The 18,107-nt window shown below is 32.2% G+C and overlaps 1 protein-coding gene across 1 annotated transcript in view; it reads right to left on the reverse strand.

Annotated features, from left to right (window-relative positions):
- Positions 1 to 18,107, reverse strand: part of dpr8 (defective proboscis extension response 8) — an 827,401-nt gene that overhangs the window by 808,187 nt on the left and 1,107 nt on the right. The gene's annotated exons all lie outside the window — the stretch shown is intronic.

The following is an 18,107-nucleotide window of genomic DNA, read 5'->3' on the forward strand; positions in this document are numbered from 1 at the left end:
GCTAACCTGTCGTCCTCAGAGAAACAAAATTCTACCCAAAGCCAAACCTCAAAATGAACATGGAACACAGCAAAATTATTTCCATACAAGCCCATTTCATATCAACGCTATACCGAAAATTAAGAAAAGAGATTCTCCTAACAAATCGCAATTAGAAGAGGCGGCAACAATTAGAGAGGAGAAAGTAGCTAAGGCCAGTAAACAACCGACACTTGGTAAAAGTCGTGGTTCAAAATGTCTCTCGTTTCAAAGTAAAGAGAAAGCTAAGAATAATCATAAGTTTAAGGGAGAATCTAGCATTGGAGAAGACTCGGACAACACCGTATCCTCAGGTTCTTCTTAGTTAGAAATTCCACCAGGTGTGTCTTTCATCATAGCTGAAGAGGACTAGGAGTGTCTGTTTTGTTGTGTGAAATTTTCAAATGACTATAAAGGAGAGCGTTGGGTTGAATGCCTTATGTGTTTCATCTGTTCCATATAGTAAGATATATATTGAAAAAAATTTTATTTTTTTTTATCAAATTTGAATTTTTTAAAATTCAAAAACAAATGTAAGCCTGGGTTTAAGCAACTTCCTCTAGTTTATACAAACTTATTAGTCAAAATGATTTATTAATTAGTATTATGGTAAGTCCTCCAGTTACGGCTCCTATATATTTGTACAACTGGTCCAAACTTTTGAGAAGTGCAGAAGTTGCCATCGTTGGGTTACCACAGTACTTATATTACCTTTCAACGTTTCTAGAGATTTCCGAATGAAACAAAATCTAGCAATCAAAGTTAAAAGCTTTATTTACCTGACATACTTTCAAGCTTTGCAAGACCTTCATAAAAATAGCCAATAGCAAACCAAGTTTGTTAAAGTTATTTTGGTCAAAGATACAAAATCATTTAAAAATTAAATCTTTTAAACCAATATTAGAAAAGTCATAAATATAGAAAATTTATTTCTTATTAAAAAACTATATCTTAAAATAAAAACTAATTTTTTTAGACTAAGCAGATTTAAGAAATTTCTAGAAATATTTCAAAATTCATTTTGTAACATTTTTTCAAATCCAGTTTACCAAGGTAGTGTTAATTTTAAAATCTACTCCTTTACTTTCTCAAAATCTTTATTTTATTTTGTAAATAAAGAGATAAAAGAGATTTCAAGAGATGGCTCTACATAATAGATTATGAGACTAATAGTTACCGTACTCATTAACCAGTAACCGTGTTTAATTATTTGGGATACATTTCATAGCTTCTTGAAATTAAACCCTACTTAAATTTTAACGAAATGAAATACTCATAAATGTTTCTTTAATTCGTGCTCGTCCTACACATATCTGTTAAACCCTTTAATTTGGACAGTTATTAATTAGGGAGCTTTGCACAAGCGTTTATAATTTTATACCCCTTCACGCGATCATTTAAATGGTATTGAACGAGACTTGTAATGAATGTCCGTACATATATATTGAAAGTTTTATTTTTACAGCATAAATTTCCAAAGTCCAGGAAAATCTGTTTCTTTTTTTTTATAAAAAAGACTTAATAGGTTTTTTTGGAAAGTGCTAATATTTGTAGAAAAATTCGTTTGTATACATATTCGATTGATTTTTTGGTTGTTGAAGGTGGAATCTAACATAAATAAAAAAATAGTAATTAATAACAAAAATAATAAAATAAAAATGCTGCCTATAGTTTCTCACAAAATAGATGCAGGCAATAATACTTCCATTACTAAAACCAAATATATCACGAACTGATCCTGGTTCTTATAGGCAATTTTTTCTTACCAATACATTGTGCCAAATCTTAGATAAAATGTTGAATTATAGACCAAGATGGATTTGGAAAATAATAAATTAATAATCAATGAACAAAGCGGCTTTCACAGGAAGAGATCTACCATACATAATTTAATAGACCTGGAGTGTGAAATACATGAATCATTTACAATTGGACAGGAATATATTGGTGTTTTTTTCGACATAACAAAATCGTTCGACATGGCTTGGACATACGAGAATATGAACACACTTAATCATTGAGGTGTCAAAGGTAACATGCAGTACTTTATTTATAATTTTTTTTAACAAGAGACAGTTTAAAAGTAAGGTAAACGATACAGTATTCAGCACTAAAGACCAAACAAATGGAATACCTCAAGGATCTGTTATTATTTTAACATTATTCTTAGTAGCAATAAATAGAATTTTAGAGAACTTTCCAAAACGTATACGCTGATGATTTAGTTATATATTTAAGATGAAACAATATTCTTTCTATACAGAAAAACTTACAATGTGCATTAAATTACCTTGAAAACTGGTCGAAAGCTGTGAAATTGCAATTTTCTACAACCAAAACTAAATGTATTTTATTTTTAAAAAAACGGCAATCTACAAATCCAGATCTTCAGTTATATGAAAACAACTTAACTTATGTGAAACACTTAAAATTTTAAGGAATAGTATTTGATAAGAGACTATCTTGGAAATACCATATCATGCAAATTAAGCAAATGGGTCTCAATTTAATACAAACACTGTGCGAACGTTTCAAAACGTTCGAAAATATATAAATAAAAAAAGGACAAACCTTTCTTTCTGCAATAGGTGATAATAATATATAATTCTTTCTAAATTAAATAAGCTGAAGCAATTTTTTTAAAGAATCTAATATTTGACGAAAGTGCCGAAAATAACAAAAACACAAGAATGGAAATATAGAATTTGGCAAAAGTACCAAGTACTCTTTGTTTAGTTATATTTTTTATTTAAGGGAATAGTCACAGGGAGGAAGTCTAGAAACTTTTTTTCTGGTCAAATCTTCGTTCATCTGCCGGTGTTGATATGGTTGAATCTTTTTCATACTCGTTATATGATCCTATCTATCCATAGGACATTCCCTAATTTCTAGTGGGATAGGTCTTGCTAGAGATAAAAAATTCTGTAAATACAATAATTACGTAAGTTTTAAATAACTTTTTAACCTACTAAGCCTTTGACAAGGAGATTTTACACAGTAGGAATTGGAACCTAAATTGTCAGAACTATGCATTGCAGAAAAATGAAAACTTGTGAATAAAACGACAGATGTTCGTGGTCGTTGTATTGCAAATTAAATAAGTTGGTATTCTTAATGCAAATTTAATATATTTCGAATATATTCCTAATGTGTATGAAATATTTAAAGAAAACCCATAGTCTAAAAATTGTTCGGTTTATTACTAATAGTTTTTTTGCTCCAGAAATAGATAAAATATGCAAAAAACATTTTATTAGATTTTTTTGATTAAGCTGAATCTTTTACTGCATCTAGAAAATTTTAGATTATTTCAAGTATACCATATTTTTTAAGTTTATTTTGTAATATTTTATGTAAAACAGTATCAAGTGCCTTTGATAAATCTATAGATATACAAAGAGCGGATTTTGCATTATTAAGCGCTTTGTAGATGTTAGCTGTTAGAGCACAGATTGCATCTTTAGTGAATTTTCCTTTCTGAAACCCATACTGGCATTAGGACAGTATTTTCATTTTTTTGTAAGTTTTATCTAATTATAATTATTAGATTAAGAGATTAAGGTAATAGCCTTAAATATTTGACAATATTTTTTTTGCCAGATTTAAATAGCGGTTTAATAGTCCTAGGTTTTAATACATCCAAAAATACATTTGAACGTATCTTTTAATTCATTATCGTATCACTTTTGTCCTCTGACACAGAGAGGACAAAAATGATGTTTGAAACAGCAGAAATGAAAACACTTAAACAAATTGATGGTGAAACTCTGGAATCGAGCTAGAAGTACAGATATACTACCTAGATCCAAGATGCAGAATATCAAAATCTGGGTAAGAATTAGAGGAATGAAACGATGGTATAAGCCAAATTACAACAAATAAAGTAGTAAAGACGACAAAAGACAGTTTCACAATAGGAAGACAATCAGTGGGAAGACCACGAAAACACTGGAATGACAACTTATTGAAGGAACCTTAAAAACAGACAGAGTAATGTCTTTATTAAAAGAAGACGAAGAAGAGCAATTTATTTTCGTAATTCTTATGCTGTATGGTCAAGTTGATCATTAGTTGTCGAGTGTCTAGAGATAATCCAAAAAAGCCCTAAATTCATAAAATGTACTGTACTTTAAGTACTTGTTCTTGTATACTACTCATGTACTGGATCAAATATATCAATAAAAAATACATGAATGACAATAAAGACCAAATTAGAAATTATTGTATTGATTAACAATTAACAATTAAAAAAGCCAAAAAGAAGGCATCACAAAAAGAAGAAATATTTGCACATAAATACAAAACTACATGGCAGTCGACCGTTTAATATTAAATGTTTAAGTAAAAAATGTAAACATAAATTAACACAAAACTTTTCGTATTAAGTACAAACGGGCGATACATATTTCACCAAAAAGGCCTCTTTTTTTCTCCAAACGAGACACAAAACAGCAAAAAATAAAGTATTTCATTTCCTTCTACGCCAACATCCTCACTTCGTCTAATTTTTTTATAATCTCTTATGAAAAAACATAATATACAAAAGGGCCTCGCCTTTACGAAATAAGAAAAAACTTCATTCCATGGCAGCACCAGCCGCTTTTAGTATACTTAATGAGCCAGGGTTTACGATCCTCAATAAAGAGTCTCTGTTGGTCTTTTCTACTTTTTATATCTCTCAATTAGCACGGTAAAAAAGGAGTAAAAAGCTGCCGTTATTCATTGTAGGAAATGGCGTAATTGAGGAAAATGTCTGGAAACTATCTTTGGAAAACCGATAAATCAATCTTCGTTTTTATTACTCCAAATTTATTGCCGCGTTGGAAGTTTTTGGTTTTAAGTAAGAGTACATTTGTCGTAGATCTTATTTTTAACACTTTTTGTTTAAATCTATTGATGGAAAATGGCAAGAAAACTAGAAACTTTATAGTTTAGACTAACTGGGATTATCGAAAATCTGGATTAGCTACAAACTGGAGCAACACATTTTTGTCTTTGGTATCCATTTGTATTACATGGGTACTATATATAATTTATTTCTGTGGTGTTTACAAATGTTTTTTCTTAAACCTTTATAAGATTTCCAGAACCGCATCAGAACTCAACATGGTCGATGTGCAGATATGTTGCACAAATGGGGCAATCACCGTTATGCAGCTGCGACGAGGTCCACTTTCTCAAGCACATAACAGGGGAGTACCATCAGCGAGCCTACCAGGGTAGTTCACAAGACTTCCTGTTTGCGACGATCAAGTCGATTAACTAAACAACCTCGACGTTTGCCTATAAATTGGGCATGATTTAAGTGTTTTATATCGAGTCAATTTCACCGTTTATTCGTTTATTGTAATACTTATTCTAATATTGTCTTTGTGTTGAAATGCCATAGGTTAAATATATAAATATTTTTTAATGTTGTTTATAACTTTTATTTGGTATATATTTTAAAGAAACAGGTTACAAACATTTTAGAAAGATTCAATATCTGGGTCATGTAATGAGGGGCGAGAAGTACGTATTACTTAAATTAACTGTGCAAGGGAAGATACAAGGGAAGAGAAACCCAGGACGACGCAAAATATCCTGGCTAAGAAATTTGGGAAAGTGGTTCGGTTGCTCATTAGAATGCTCATTAGAATTATTCAGAAGCGCGGCCAATAAAATTAAGATAGCGATGATGATTTCCAACCTCCGATAGGAGAAGGAACCTGAAGAAGAAGAAAGAAACAGGAGAGGAGATGTAAAGAAAGGAGATGGTTGGTAAATAAACATAATTTATCTCCACTAACACTAACTGAAGCAATGGAGAAAAAACTTCGAGATGTGGCTATACAGGCGAATTCTAAGGATATCATGGACAGACAAGATAACCAACGAGACCGTATTACGAAGAGTGAGCAAAGAAAGAGAGGTGATGTATACCATTAAAAGGAGAAAGTTGGAATATCTCGGACATATAATGAGAAACAGCACTAAATACAGATTACTGAAGGTAATCCTACAGGGTAAAGTATTCGGAAAGCGAGGAATTGGGAGAAGGAGAATATCATGGTTGAAGAACCTGAGGAAATGGTTCTCCACAACAACAACGAATCTATTTAAAGCATCAGTCAATAAAATAATTATAGCCAGAATGATCGCCAATATTCGGAACGAATAGGCACTGAAAGAAGAAGAATACAAACCAGAAAACTGGAATACCTAGGCCACGTGATGAGGGGACTAAAATATGAAATTTTGATTCTCATAATACAGGGAAAGATTCAAGGAAGATCTGTTGGCCGAACTCATGGTTGAAGAATCTACGTGATTGGTATCAATGCAGATCGATTAATTTGTTTAAAGCAGCAAGTTCGAAAATAAAAATAGCTATTATGATTGCCAACCTCCGTAGGAAGACGGCACTGTAAGGAGAAGAAAAAAACAATTAACTATAACATGATTTTATTTTTCTTTCACTTATTTCTATTTCAGAATTATTTTTTCCGTCCTTAAAATATTTTTGAGGCCTCAAAACCAATTTAGCTTTACTTTTATTAACAGAATTTACTTTTTACCGAATTGACAAATTTAATACCATAAAATTACATCGACAAAAGTTATTTACCACTTACTTTACGGTGTATCTATATTATTGACACACATTTCAGTAAACCAATCAGCTTTTACCGTTTGTCAATGCTGACAAATATATTATAGGATAACAATAGACGAAAGTGACCAATTTGGGGAAAACTGCCACCCTTGTTTACTTAATCATAAAAGTTTTTTTGGTAATCAGGGGATGTTTACGATAAGGTTTCGTGTCAGGTCGTTTAAATATCGGAAGTAATAAAATCGATCCCACATATAATAATATAAAAAAGTTGTGTACTTAATAATATAATATTGCTGATTTTCTGTACTTATATTTTAGTTGTTATAGTTTTTTTTTCATAGTTTGATAAAACCTACAATTGTTTTTGTAGTAAATACTTATTCGTTGATAAGTCAATTATATTTAAACTCTTTATCTATAATGAGACACGATATTTTTGGATTTTAGTACTATAATTGGGATTTTTATCAAAGGAAATGCTTTAAATATGCGCATAATTATATTAAGGTAGTCGCTTAAATGTCAAATAGACGCATTTCTTTTACCATTAATGCACCCCTCTTTTGGTTAATTTTTGTGTACTAAAAATTATAAAATTATTAATATTAATAGAAGTTTTGTAATAATATATAATAAATATACTACTCTCCAAAATTAACGCACCACCTAAAATGGACCATGATTTTAAAACTATATTTCTTCTGAACCCCTAATTGGATTTCCATGATTTATTTTTCACATTGTAGGTATATTTCTAGTTAATGACAGTATTAATGTTTTTTAAGAAATGTCAACGTTTTACTTATATACGGGGTGTAAAAATAAAGTTGTATTTTTTCATCTAATTTTGCAACACCCGGTGGAATGTATTAGAAACAAACGCTACATGTTATGAATATTTTAAGATGCTCTTTAAGAAGTATAAAGGTATGCATTTTGCTCCACTTTGACCTTTGACACCTGACGTCACAAGCCCCATCCGCGCTCCGGTCACGCCCCGTAATGACCTCATAGTTTGAACGCTAGCCGGCACGGCCAGTAATAATTGGTTATTTTTAATATGAATTAATTTACATACTATTTTTGTATTTCAACTATTTTTATTATCTACTATCTATAAGACAATTTTAATCCAAATTATTAAATTATTATTAAATAAAAAATTATATCGTATGTAGGACTCGAACCCGCGACCCATACGTTGATGACTAGACGCCCAGACTACTAGGCCAATCGGTCATTAAAAGTAGGTAGGCGTCAATAGGTAAAAAAAAAAACAAAGTCAAAGGTCTTGGTTAGAACAGGATATACGTGGGGAGGAGGTAACGAATACAAAAAAAACATGGCGACGTAGTGTCAAAACGGCGCTTTTCGATGTGACAACGGCCGATGGGTCGCGTCCCGATGTGACGGTGCATCGTTAAAAGATTTTGGTAAACAAATCATTACGATACGTTTATTATCAAAAAAGAAAAGTATGTTCAAAGTTCAAAGAAAAGTATTATTGTTTTCTGGGAGGTGTCAACATTTCACCTAAGTACGGGGTGTAAAAATAAATTCGATTTTTCATCTTATTTTGCAACACCCTGTGGAATTTCCTTAAAGCAAATACTACATCTTAATCTTAATAATTAAAAAAAGTTTAATTTTCGTAAAAAAATCATCGATATCTTTATTATCAAAAAATAAAAATACGTTCAAAATGTAACGTGACTTTATTGAATTGTAAAAATTCAACATTTAATTTCAAGAAATCTGAGCCAAGATGAATGTGTTCAGGCAATTACTTTAGCTGATGTAGGCTTAAGTTATCGTGAAATAGGCTTGAGGTTAGGGGTATTTCTTATTACAATATCACGAGTTATTTAACGTTTTCGAGAAACAAACGACCATACGAAACGGCGTGGATAAGGAAGAGAAAAAAAAATCGGTTGCCTGTAAAGTCGGTTTTACGGGCGAAGATTTTACGTGACAACGTCTTTTTCTTGGTAGAATATTTATTGATATGAATATTATTAAATTGCACAATAGGAACAAGGAATTGCCGCTATAAACTCAGTTTCTCAACTTTTGTGTCAATCTAACAATTAATCAATCAATCATAGTTTACGATAATGAAATATTAGTGTACAATTATTTACCTTTATTGTTGTAGTTGTTGTAAATGACGAATCTACTCACGAATTGAAGACAAATCTCACGATCTCACGATTAAGGTCTTACATCTTACGATTTTTAAATTTTTTTTAAATTTCAAGTGTTTCTAATAAAATGCATGGGAGGAAATCAGCTTTTTTTAGATTGTCACCTTGAAATATCCATAAATTGACTGTATTTTTGTATCAAAGTGGGCTACTCCAATTAACTCAATTAATATACACAAAATAATATAAACAAAGCTTAAAAGGTTCTTTATGCTTTGAAAGTGGTTTATAAACAACTGAATTGTAATGTATATTTTACCGCCTTTAATAAATATGAAGTATAGACTAAATTTTGTGTAAAGAACAAACATTCAACAGACCTAATAGTAAAAACATATTGATTTAAGTGTGAATTTGAGATAATGTGCTGACAAAATGTTAAATCCTAAGAAAACAAAATTATGTTTTTATGTATATTCATTATACTTAATACTCTTGGGTAAAATACCTCATATCATATATGTCTTTAGACACAGTTAATAATTTTCATTGAAGTTTAAACTATAAAGAATGTTTACAATCATTGCTCAATATTAAATGGATAAATCCATAGCAATATTATAAAAGAATATAGGTCCCTAGGTAATTTCCTAAAATTATATCTGATACTGGTGGTTCCCCCTAAAATAGGACACTGTAAGCACTCCACATTTTCACTACAGACACAGCTGACGATACTTTCAACGATTTTCAACTTTAGCTATTCAACGCGCCTAATTCTCTAGTGCCGCGCGCAGCGGACCGATCATGTTTGAGTGGGAGAGAGACGCAAGGCATTCGCCGGTCCGGCGGGCCTCTCTCTCGTTCGGTGACTCACTGTAACAGACGTGAGCGGGCGTTACACTTTTTCTTAAATGACTCCGAGCCACAACCTAATTTAAGACGTTGTCACGTCAAAACTTACAACACCACGACAAGATCAGTTTATCAGACTTTATGCTATAAGACTACGTTTTCTCACAATGAAACATTTAAAAATACAAGTGACAAATGTTTATAATATTCAAATTAGTAGAAACACTATATAAAGACGTCTCGCTGAACAAGATCTGCAAATAAGGATACCAGTCAGAGCTTTGAACGTAAATCATTGTAGAAGTAGATTACAATTTGCCAGAGAGCACCTTGACTGAATTGTTGATGACTGGAAATACGTGTTGTTCACTGATGAATCGTGGTATTGCTTATATAGCTCAGTGTGAGAGTTAATCGACGGCCAAGAGAACGCCATGCACAGTGTAATATACGACCTATTACTTTATTCAATGGTGGATCTGTAATGGTTTGGGGAGGAATATCTCTTACAGCGCAAACGGACCTTGTTGCTTTACGAAGAGATTTCTTAACAGGTGAAAGGTATATTAGAGATTTTGTCTAACCATGTAGTTCCATTTTCTTCTTACATAGGAAATAATTTTCTTTTAATGAGAATTTGTGTCTTCTGTCTCTCTTGTCGACATAGAAGTTATTGTGAGAGAATTTTGGGATGCAATTGATCAAGACCACATACGCTGTTTAAGTTTAAGTATGCCTCGCCGCTGTGAAGAAGTAATTAGATTTAGAGGTGGAAATACTCGTTATTAAGCGTTTTTGGTAAAGGGCAATTGTTAAAGAATATTTAGGTTATATTTTCTTAGGCCTTATTTGTATTAAATGTCAATAAAGTTTATGTAAGTAATGTTTTCTTTGCTTTAAATGTTGATAAAAACTTGTTACATTTAAAGTTCTGTATAATCTTTGATAATAGAGATATTGAAATAATTTTTTCACAAAAATCTTAAAAAAGAACAAATTTATCTTAAAATAGTAATAAAACGTTTGTTTCTAATAAATTTCACAGGGTGTTGCAAAAAACGATGAAAAAACACAACTTTATTTTTACACCCCGTATATGAGTAAAACGTTGATATTTTTCAGGAAACATTAATACATTGATTTACTATGAATAGACCTATAATATGAAAAAAACATCATCAAAATCTAATCATTCGTTCAGAAGAAAAATAGCTTCAAACTTTTGGTATATTTAAGGTGGTGCGTTAATTTTGGGCATGAGTGTATAATAAAAAATAAAAAGTCAGCAGGAGAAGATCTGAAACTTACGTTACTTAACGTACGAAATATAGCTGATAGATAAAAAATACAATAGAACTAGAATAAAATAAAACATTTTTAATTACCTAATAACTCAAACTTAATTTCATTTGACATCAAAAACCTTTTTTCTAGTACTTTTCCTACAGAAACTTTTGTTCTTGTAAAAGATCTTTTAGATTTTAATATTACAAATCAAATCATTACGTCCGAAATTTTACATCTTTTTGAAATTTGCATGAGCCAGGACTACTTTGAATTTAATAATTGAACCAGGATTTTGGAAGAGTAAGGCGAACTCGCAAATTGGACGTTTCAAAAACAGTCTTATCTTTCTCACAAACCTTTAAAGAATGTTTGTGTATATTATAAAAGCATGTTTCGCCCTTCACATTCCTAAATTGTGTAAAAAATAATATAGGTACCAGTCTATTCAAGTCAGAAAGTGAACTACGTAATCGTCTAGAAGAATAAGGGCGAACCCACAGGCTTTCGTTGCATTTTACTTTAAGGTTCTTCTCTTTAATCTTCCTTTCTTTCTTCTCTGTAACCGTATCAACGCGCCCGTGTTTCTCTAGTTGATGAGAGATAGTCTTAGATATATGCGTTTTTCTTGGATTTTTGGGTACCATAATGTGTTTGTTATAGTTTTAATTATTCGTATTTTAAGAAAAAACCGAAGTTACATTAACCTAAAAGTTGTTTTGTTTTGTTTTGATTTATTTTTAAAATGAACGCCGAGAAAACGACAAGGCGGAAGCATAAGAAAACGGAACAATGGCTTGTTAACGTGTGTAGAACCAAACAAAACTGTGGTGAAGCGTACGTTTCAAGGAATATAAAGAAATCTGTATCTGCGCGCACAATCAGACTGACATGTAAGTGTCGTAAAATGTGTTTTGAAAAGTTGGGCATCAACAATATCAATATGATTTTCAATAACTTTTGGCAAATCGGCAACTACGATAATCAAAACCAATACCTTTTAAAAGTGGTAAGTTGGAATGATTGTTTAAAGTCTTTAGTTACTGACACAGCTAGTAGAAAGCTTCGGACCATAGAATATAGTATTTCAATAAATGGAGAAAGAAAATGTATTTGTCGTCAGGCTTTTATTAGCATCCATGACATAAGCGAAAAAAGAGTTCACGTTGTTTTAGACCAAGGAAAATTTGGGGGGCGTTGAGGAACAGCGGCCGCCCCCCTAAAGTAACTCATTGCTTCTTTGCTTCTAACAACTTCTAACAATCCGAAAATATAAACGAAATGCACAAAATGCATTTTGGTTATGCACCGTGCAATTTTTTATTTATCACTCAGTCAGTTATCTCAGTGTATATTTATTTACTTGTGGCATGTTTGAAATTTCTCGACTACTTGCTTGGATATTCCGCCACTCTGAAATATTGATTTTGCTAACTTAAAAAATATTTAAAAGTTTATTATTTAAAATTATCAAAGCGGTGGCTACAGCATATTTATTTTTACAGAATATACCCACAGTATGTCGGATCCAAAGAAAAAGTGCAGACAATACAATGTCGAATATTTGAAGTATGGTTTTATTCAGTCGCCTTCTCATAAGGCATTACCAATGTGTTTAATTTACCATAGAGTTTTCTCAAATGAAGCCATGAAACCTTCACGATTACAAGAACATTTGACCAAAATACATCCCGACAGAAAAGACAGAAATTTATCATATTTTGAAATGCTCAAAAAACAACATTTCAAACGTCCAACTTTAGCTAGTATCTTTTCAGCAGTATCAAAGCAAGACGATGATGGGCTACGTGCTTCTTATAACATTTCCTTACTTATAGCTAAATCAGGAAAACCCCATACTATTGGCGAAGAATTAATACTGCCAGCTGTAAGTGAAGTTTTGCGGACTGTACTGCACCAGCCGGCATCTGATATTATTAAAAAAATTCCATTAAGCAATAATACGGTACAGAGACGAATTGACGAAATGTCTGAGGATGTGGAGCGTTTTCTAACTAATTATTTAAAGACTACTGAGTTTTCTTTACAGCTTGATGAATCAACTCTGCCAAACAATGAGTCTTTACTTCTTGCGTACGTTCGTTTCATAAAAAGTAAAAAAATCTGTCAAGAACTGTTACTTGTAAGAACACTGGAAACAGATACTAAAGACAAATCGATATTTGATGTTCTGGAACACTATTTTACAGATAAAGGTATACCTCTGGAAAATGTCATAACTGTTGCTACAGATGGTGCTCCGGCAATTGTTGGACGACACCGCGGACTGATAGCATATTTGAAAAAAACGGTACCAAATATACTCGCCGTGCATTGTGTAATTCACAGACAGCATTTAGTTGCAAAAAATCTTAGTGATCGCCTTCATTGTTCACTACAATATGTAATTACTGCAGTTAACAAAATCAAAAGCAGTGCTCTCAAGATTGTTTAGAAAACTGTGTGATGAAAACGACTCGAATTTTAATCCTTTATTGTTGCACACAGAAGTTCGATGGCTTTCGAAGGGTACCTCTCTAAAAAGATTTTATGATCTCTTTGACTCAGTTTTAGAGTTTTTTGAAAGCAAAGATGATTCTTTGAGAGACAATTTATTAAAATTTAAGAGCGATATTGCTTATTTAACTAATTTATACGATAAATTTAATGAAACAAACCTACAGCTACAAGGTGATAATTTGAATTTGATCAAAGCAAAAGGAACTATTTCCTCGTTCGTGTCAAAACTTAATTTGTATAGGCAAAATTTGGGTCGGAGACAATTTCATCAGTTTCAAAATCTTTCCTCTGTAAAGACAAATGATGAAGACATTCTGGTATATTGCCAGCACTTGGAAGCACTTCAAGAAGATTTTAGAAATAGATTTCAGGATATCCTTGGTCTGATTATTCCAGATTGGGTGCTAGAACCGTTCTCAAGTTTAGAAACTGCAGAATTATCACTACAGGAGGAATTGATAGAATTGTCAACAAATGAAGAGTTAAAAGTGAAATTTAAAAATGGATATCAAGAATTTTGGCTGCAATGTCAAATTTCAGTATTATATCCAGCTTTATCATCAGCATCAAAGAAGTTTTTCATTGCCTATTCTTCATTGTATTTAGCCGAAAAAAGATTTAGCATAGTCAGCAATTTATTAACAAAGAAGAGAAATAGACTGTTCATAGTGGAGCGCGGTGATTTAAGATTGCTGATGACAAGTATGGAACCAAATATTGACAGATTACTATTATTACATCAAGCTCAGCCTTTTCATTAAAAATGTTATATTATTATTATATTGTTTTTTATGATATGTATTTAAGTTAAAGTTTGATCAATACGTGACTACTGTATTTTTGAATAAAACATTTTTTTTTTAATTTGTTGTTGCTTGGGTTAGTTAAGGGGCCGTCGAATCATATTTAAGGTAGCCTTTGACCCAAAAAAGGTAAAACAATTGTGAGTGAAAGTGCGTTACTAATTTTAAGAATGGAAGAGATTTTTAACGGGGGTGTTAAGTATTTTGTTTTTGGAAAAATGGGCGGTAGGCCGAAAAAAGTTGGGAACCACTGTTTTAGACAAGCAGATCACCACAGGAACTGTGCTGGGTGATTACAGAGGGAAGCTAAGTCTATGAAATAAAATGGTTGAATATAGAAAGCAGTTGGTCAAAGATCACATTTATTCACTTGTTACCGTTTTCAGTCACTATAGAAGAGCCAAAAGTCCTTTTCGAAAATATATGCCACCTGGTTCGTCAATTACTGGAGTATATGTAGCTTATATGGAATAGCTAAGAAACACATATGCTGAAGAACAGCCTGTGATAGAGTCCTACTATCGAAGTATCTTTGTCAACGAATTCAACATAGGGGTTCAGCCTCATTCTGTTGATGTTTTTAATACCCGCTCTAAGATTAAAGTTAAACTTGATGGGTTAAAGACTAGCAACTCGAATTTTCCCAGAATAACCGAATTGGATACTAAACTGAAGGTTCATTTAGCAAAGCAGAAAGCTGCTCAGAATATGATGAAAAGCTACGAAAGCAACCAGGATGAAAAAACTGAAGTTGTATGTCTTATTTACAACAATCATTACCCACGCAAACTTACCTGCAACGTAAAATACTACAAAATAAAAATGTGGACTTACAATTTAGGAATCCATAACCTTAAAACAGGAGCAGCCATAATGTATGTATGGGATGAAACTATCGCTAGAGAACTAAGATGTTTACCTTTTTGTCTTATATATAAATTAAATTCTTAGAATATAATTAAAAATAAAATAAAATAAAATTAAAAATAACAAAAACATAAAAAAGAAAGGTATAACACCACACTTTTAGAACAAACAACAACTTAGTCAATAACATGGTTTTTAACATTTTAATGTTAAGAACATTAAAAGCCAAAAGAAAATATGCAAACTTAAATGTGGCGACTGTACAAAAACTTACATCGGTCAAACTGGTAGAACTTTTATCAAACGTATAGCTGAACATAAAAGGGCTTTTAATAATAGAAAAACAGACTCTACGTACGCACGTCACCTTCTAGACCACAACCATTCTTTTAATGACGAGTTTCAAGTTCTTCACATTCAAAATAAAGGCCCTAAGCTAATAGGGTAATAGCGAACAGCGGGTGATTGCGAACATCACAGAATACATGCGTACGTTATCTGTATCATTCCGTTGTAAACTTCATTTCGTGCTTCCTACTAGTCTGTACGTGGTGGCATAGATACACAGTTGCCCCGTATTTGTGGAATTTTTTACAGCGATTTATTTGTTTTTGGTGCTTGCACTACAATTTTAGCAATTCAGAAAATAAGGTATGTACCTAAACACTTGATGGTTTCATTTAAATTGTAAGAGTTAGTTAACTTACTATTATTTAACCTATAAAATTGTCCTATTACGGAGAAGTTAAATGCTTTTATATTATGATTGTTTCTTTTCTTCATATTCATTTCCAAATGGGGTAATCACGAACAGATGTTCGCGATTACCCGCCAAGTGTTCGCGTTTACTCTTTTAATAATTTGGCTTAGATTCTTTACATTTTTGCTTTTCTTTTGCTTATTTAACAATTTGTATCTTTTTCAGATGGCTTTTAAACGGAAACGAAGTACCAACAAATTTTCATGGACTGATGATCAAATGAAAGCTGCTCTAAACGCAATTGAAGAAAGACGTTATGGCCTAAGGGAAGCTGCACGCCAATTTAATATACCTGTTACAACATTACAAAACAGAGTCTCTAGAGGCTTTTACAAAGGCAGGCTGGGTGCAAACACTCTCTTTTCAAATGAACAGGAAGAAGAATTGAGTCGTCATTTACTAACGTTATCTAAAATATTTTATGGATTAACCCCAATTCAGTTGCGAAAAAACAAGAAGCAGGTAAAGACTGGTTATATGGATTCATGTCAAGGCATCCTGAGTTAAGTTTCCGTAAACCTGAAGCAACAAGTCTTAATCGCATTCAAGGTTTCAATAAGGATCAAGTCTCAAGGTTTTATGACAAAAGCTGTTCGAGATGAATACAAGTTTCCACCTACTCGAATATTTAATGTCGATGAGGTTGGCATTACAAACGTAAATAGGCCTACTCGGATCATTGGACCTAGAGGCCAAAAACAAGTTGGAGCCGTTACAAGTGGAGAAAGAGGCAAGAACGTTACGGTATGCTGTTGTATGAGTGCCAGCGGATCTTTTACATCTCCACTATTCATTTATCCAAGACTGAGAAGAAATCCTGCTTTAGAAAAGGATGGGCCTCCAGGTTCTTTGTAATCCTGTTCAAAAAGCGGTTGGATGAACGAAGAAGTGTTCCTGTTTTGGATTCAACATTTTGCGAAAACCAATAAACCTACAAGAGATGATCCCATTTTACTGGTGCTGGACAATCACTCCAGTCATTGCTCTATTGCAATTTATAATTTTTGCAAAGAAAATGGTATCATTATGCTGTCAATACCTCCACATACCTCGCATCGTCTGCAACCACTAGACGTTAGCTTTTTCTCATCATTGAAGCGAGCATATGACGTTGAATATGATTCGTTTTTAAAATCTCAACCCTATGAGAAAATTGAAATGTGCCATATAAGCACTTTATTCACAAAGGCGTATACTAAAGTTGCAAGCATAGACAAAGCTGCAAACGGTTTTGAGAAGACCGGAATTTTACATTCAACCGAAATACATTTAATGAAGAAGACTTTTACAGTTCAAACGATAATCAAACTCAACAAAATAATAGCCAAGAAGGTCTTTCACAAACTATTCAAGAAGATTTACTGGAACCCCAACCAGGCCCTTCCAAAGAAATCCAGATATGTGAAAATACCGAAAATGTTTCATTCAGCGATATCTTGCCTTTACCGAAAGAAAAACAAAAGATATCTGTTCCGAAGAAGGGTGGAAGAAAAAAACAAAGATCCGAAATATTAACCTCAACGCCTTTGAAATTAGAACTCGAACAAAAGGAGCTTTGAAGGAAACAAAAAATGGAAAAAGAAATTGAAAAACAAAAATTTTTAAAAAAGAAAAATATGTAAAACTGCAAAGAGAAAAGTACTACAATCTTCAAGCGAAGAGGAAGATTCAACATCATATAAAGATGATGAATCTGATGACTGATGACAATGACGATATTAATACCGACGATTGTAATGAAGGAGAATCTTGTTTAATTTGTGGTGAGTTTGGGAAAAGCGAACTTTGGTTCCGTTGCATTATTATGTGGTGGATGGGTGCATAAATTATGCAGCGGCTCGGACACACCGGACAACTATAAATGTGATTTTTGTTAATAGGTAATACTGTTCGCCATTACCTTTCTCATGTTTATTATTACCCGACATTTCGGGTAACAGCGAACATTTCGTGAAAATTTTTAATTGAGTTTTTTTATTATTAAAATTTTTATTTTTGATTATCCAATAACAAAAATTAATAGCTGTATTACTGTTAGCCACTCTGTAGTGGTTTCCGAGTTTTCAACATTTTTATATTTCAAATAAACAATTATTTTCCTTGAGTGTTCGTAATTACCCGTCGTTTCCCTATTATTAGAATCTATAGAAATGAGCAGATTAAAAAATACAGATATAATTTTGAATGTCCAACTTAAGACAGACGGTTCTCATCTACTCAATTTGTTAAGTTAAAGACTATAACTAGAGTGTAAATGC

Source organism: Diabrotica undecimpunctata, chromosome 6, assembly GCF_040954645.1.
Source record: "Diabrotica undecimpunctata isolate CICGRU chromosome 6, icDiaUnde3, whole genome shotgun sequence".
Taxonomy (NCBI): domain Eukaryota; kingdom Metazoa; phylum Arthropoda; class Insecta; order Coleoptera; family Chrysomelidae; genus Diabrotica; species Diabrotica undecimpunctata.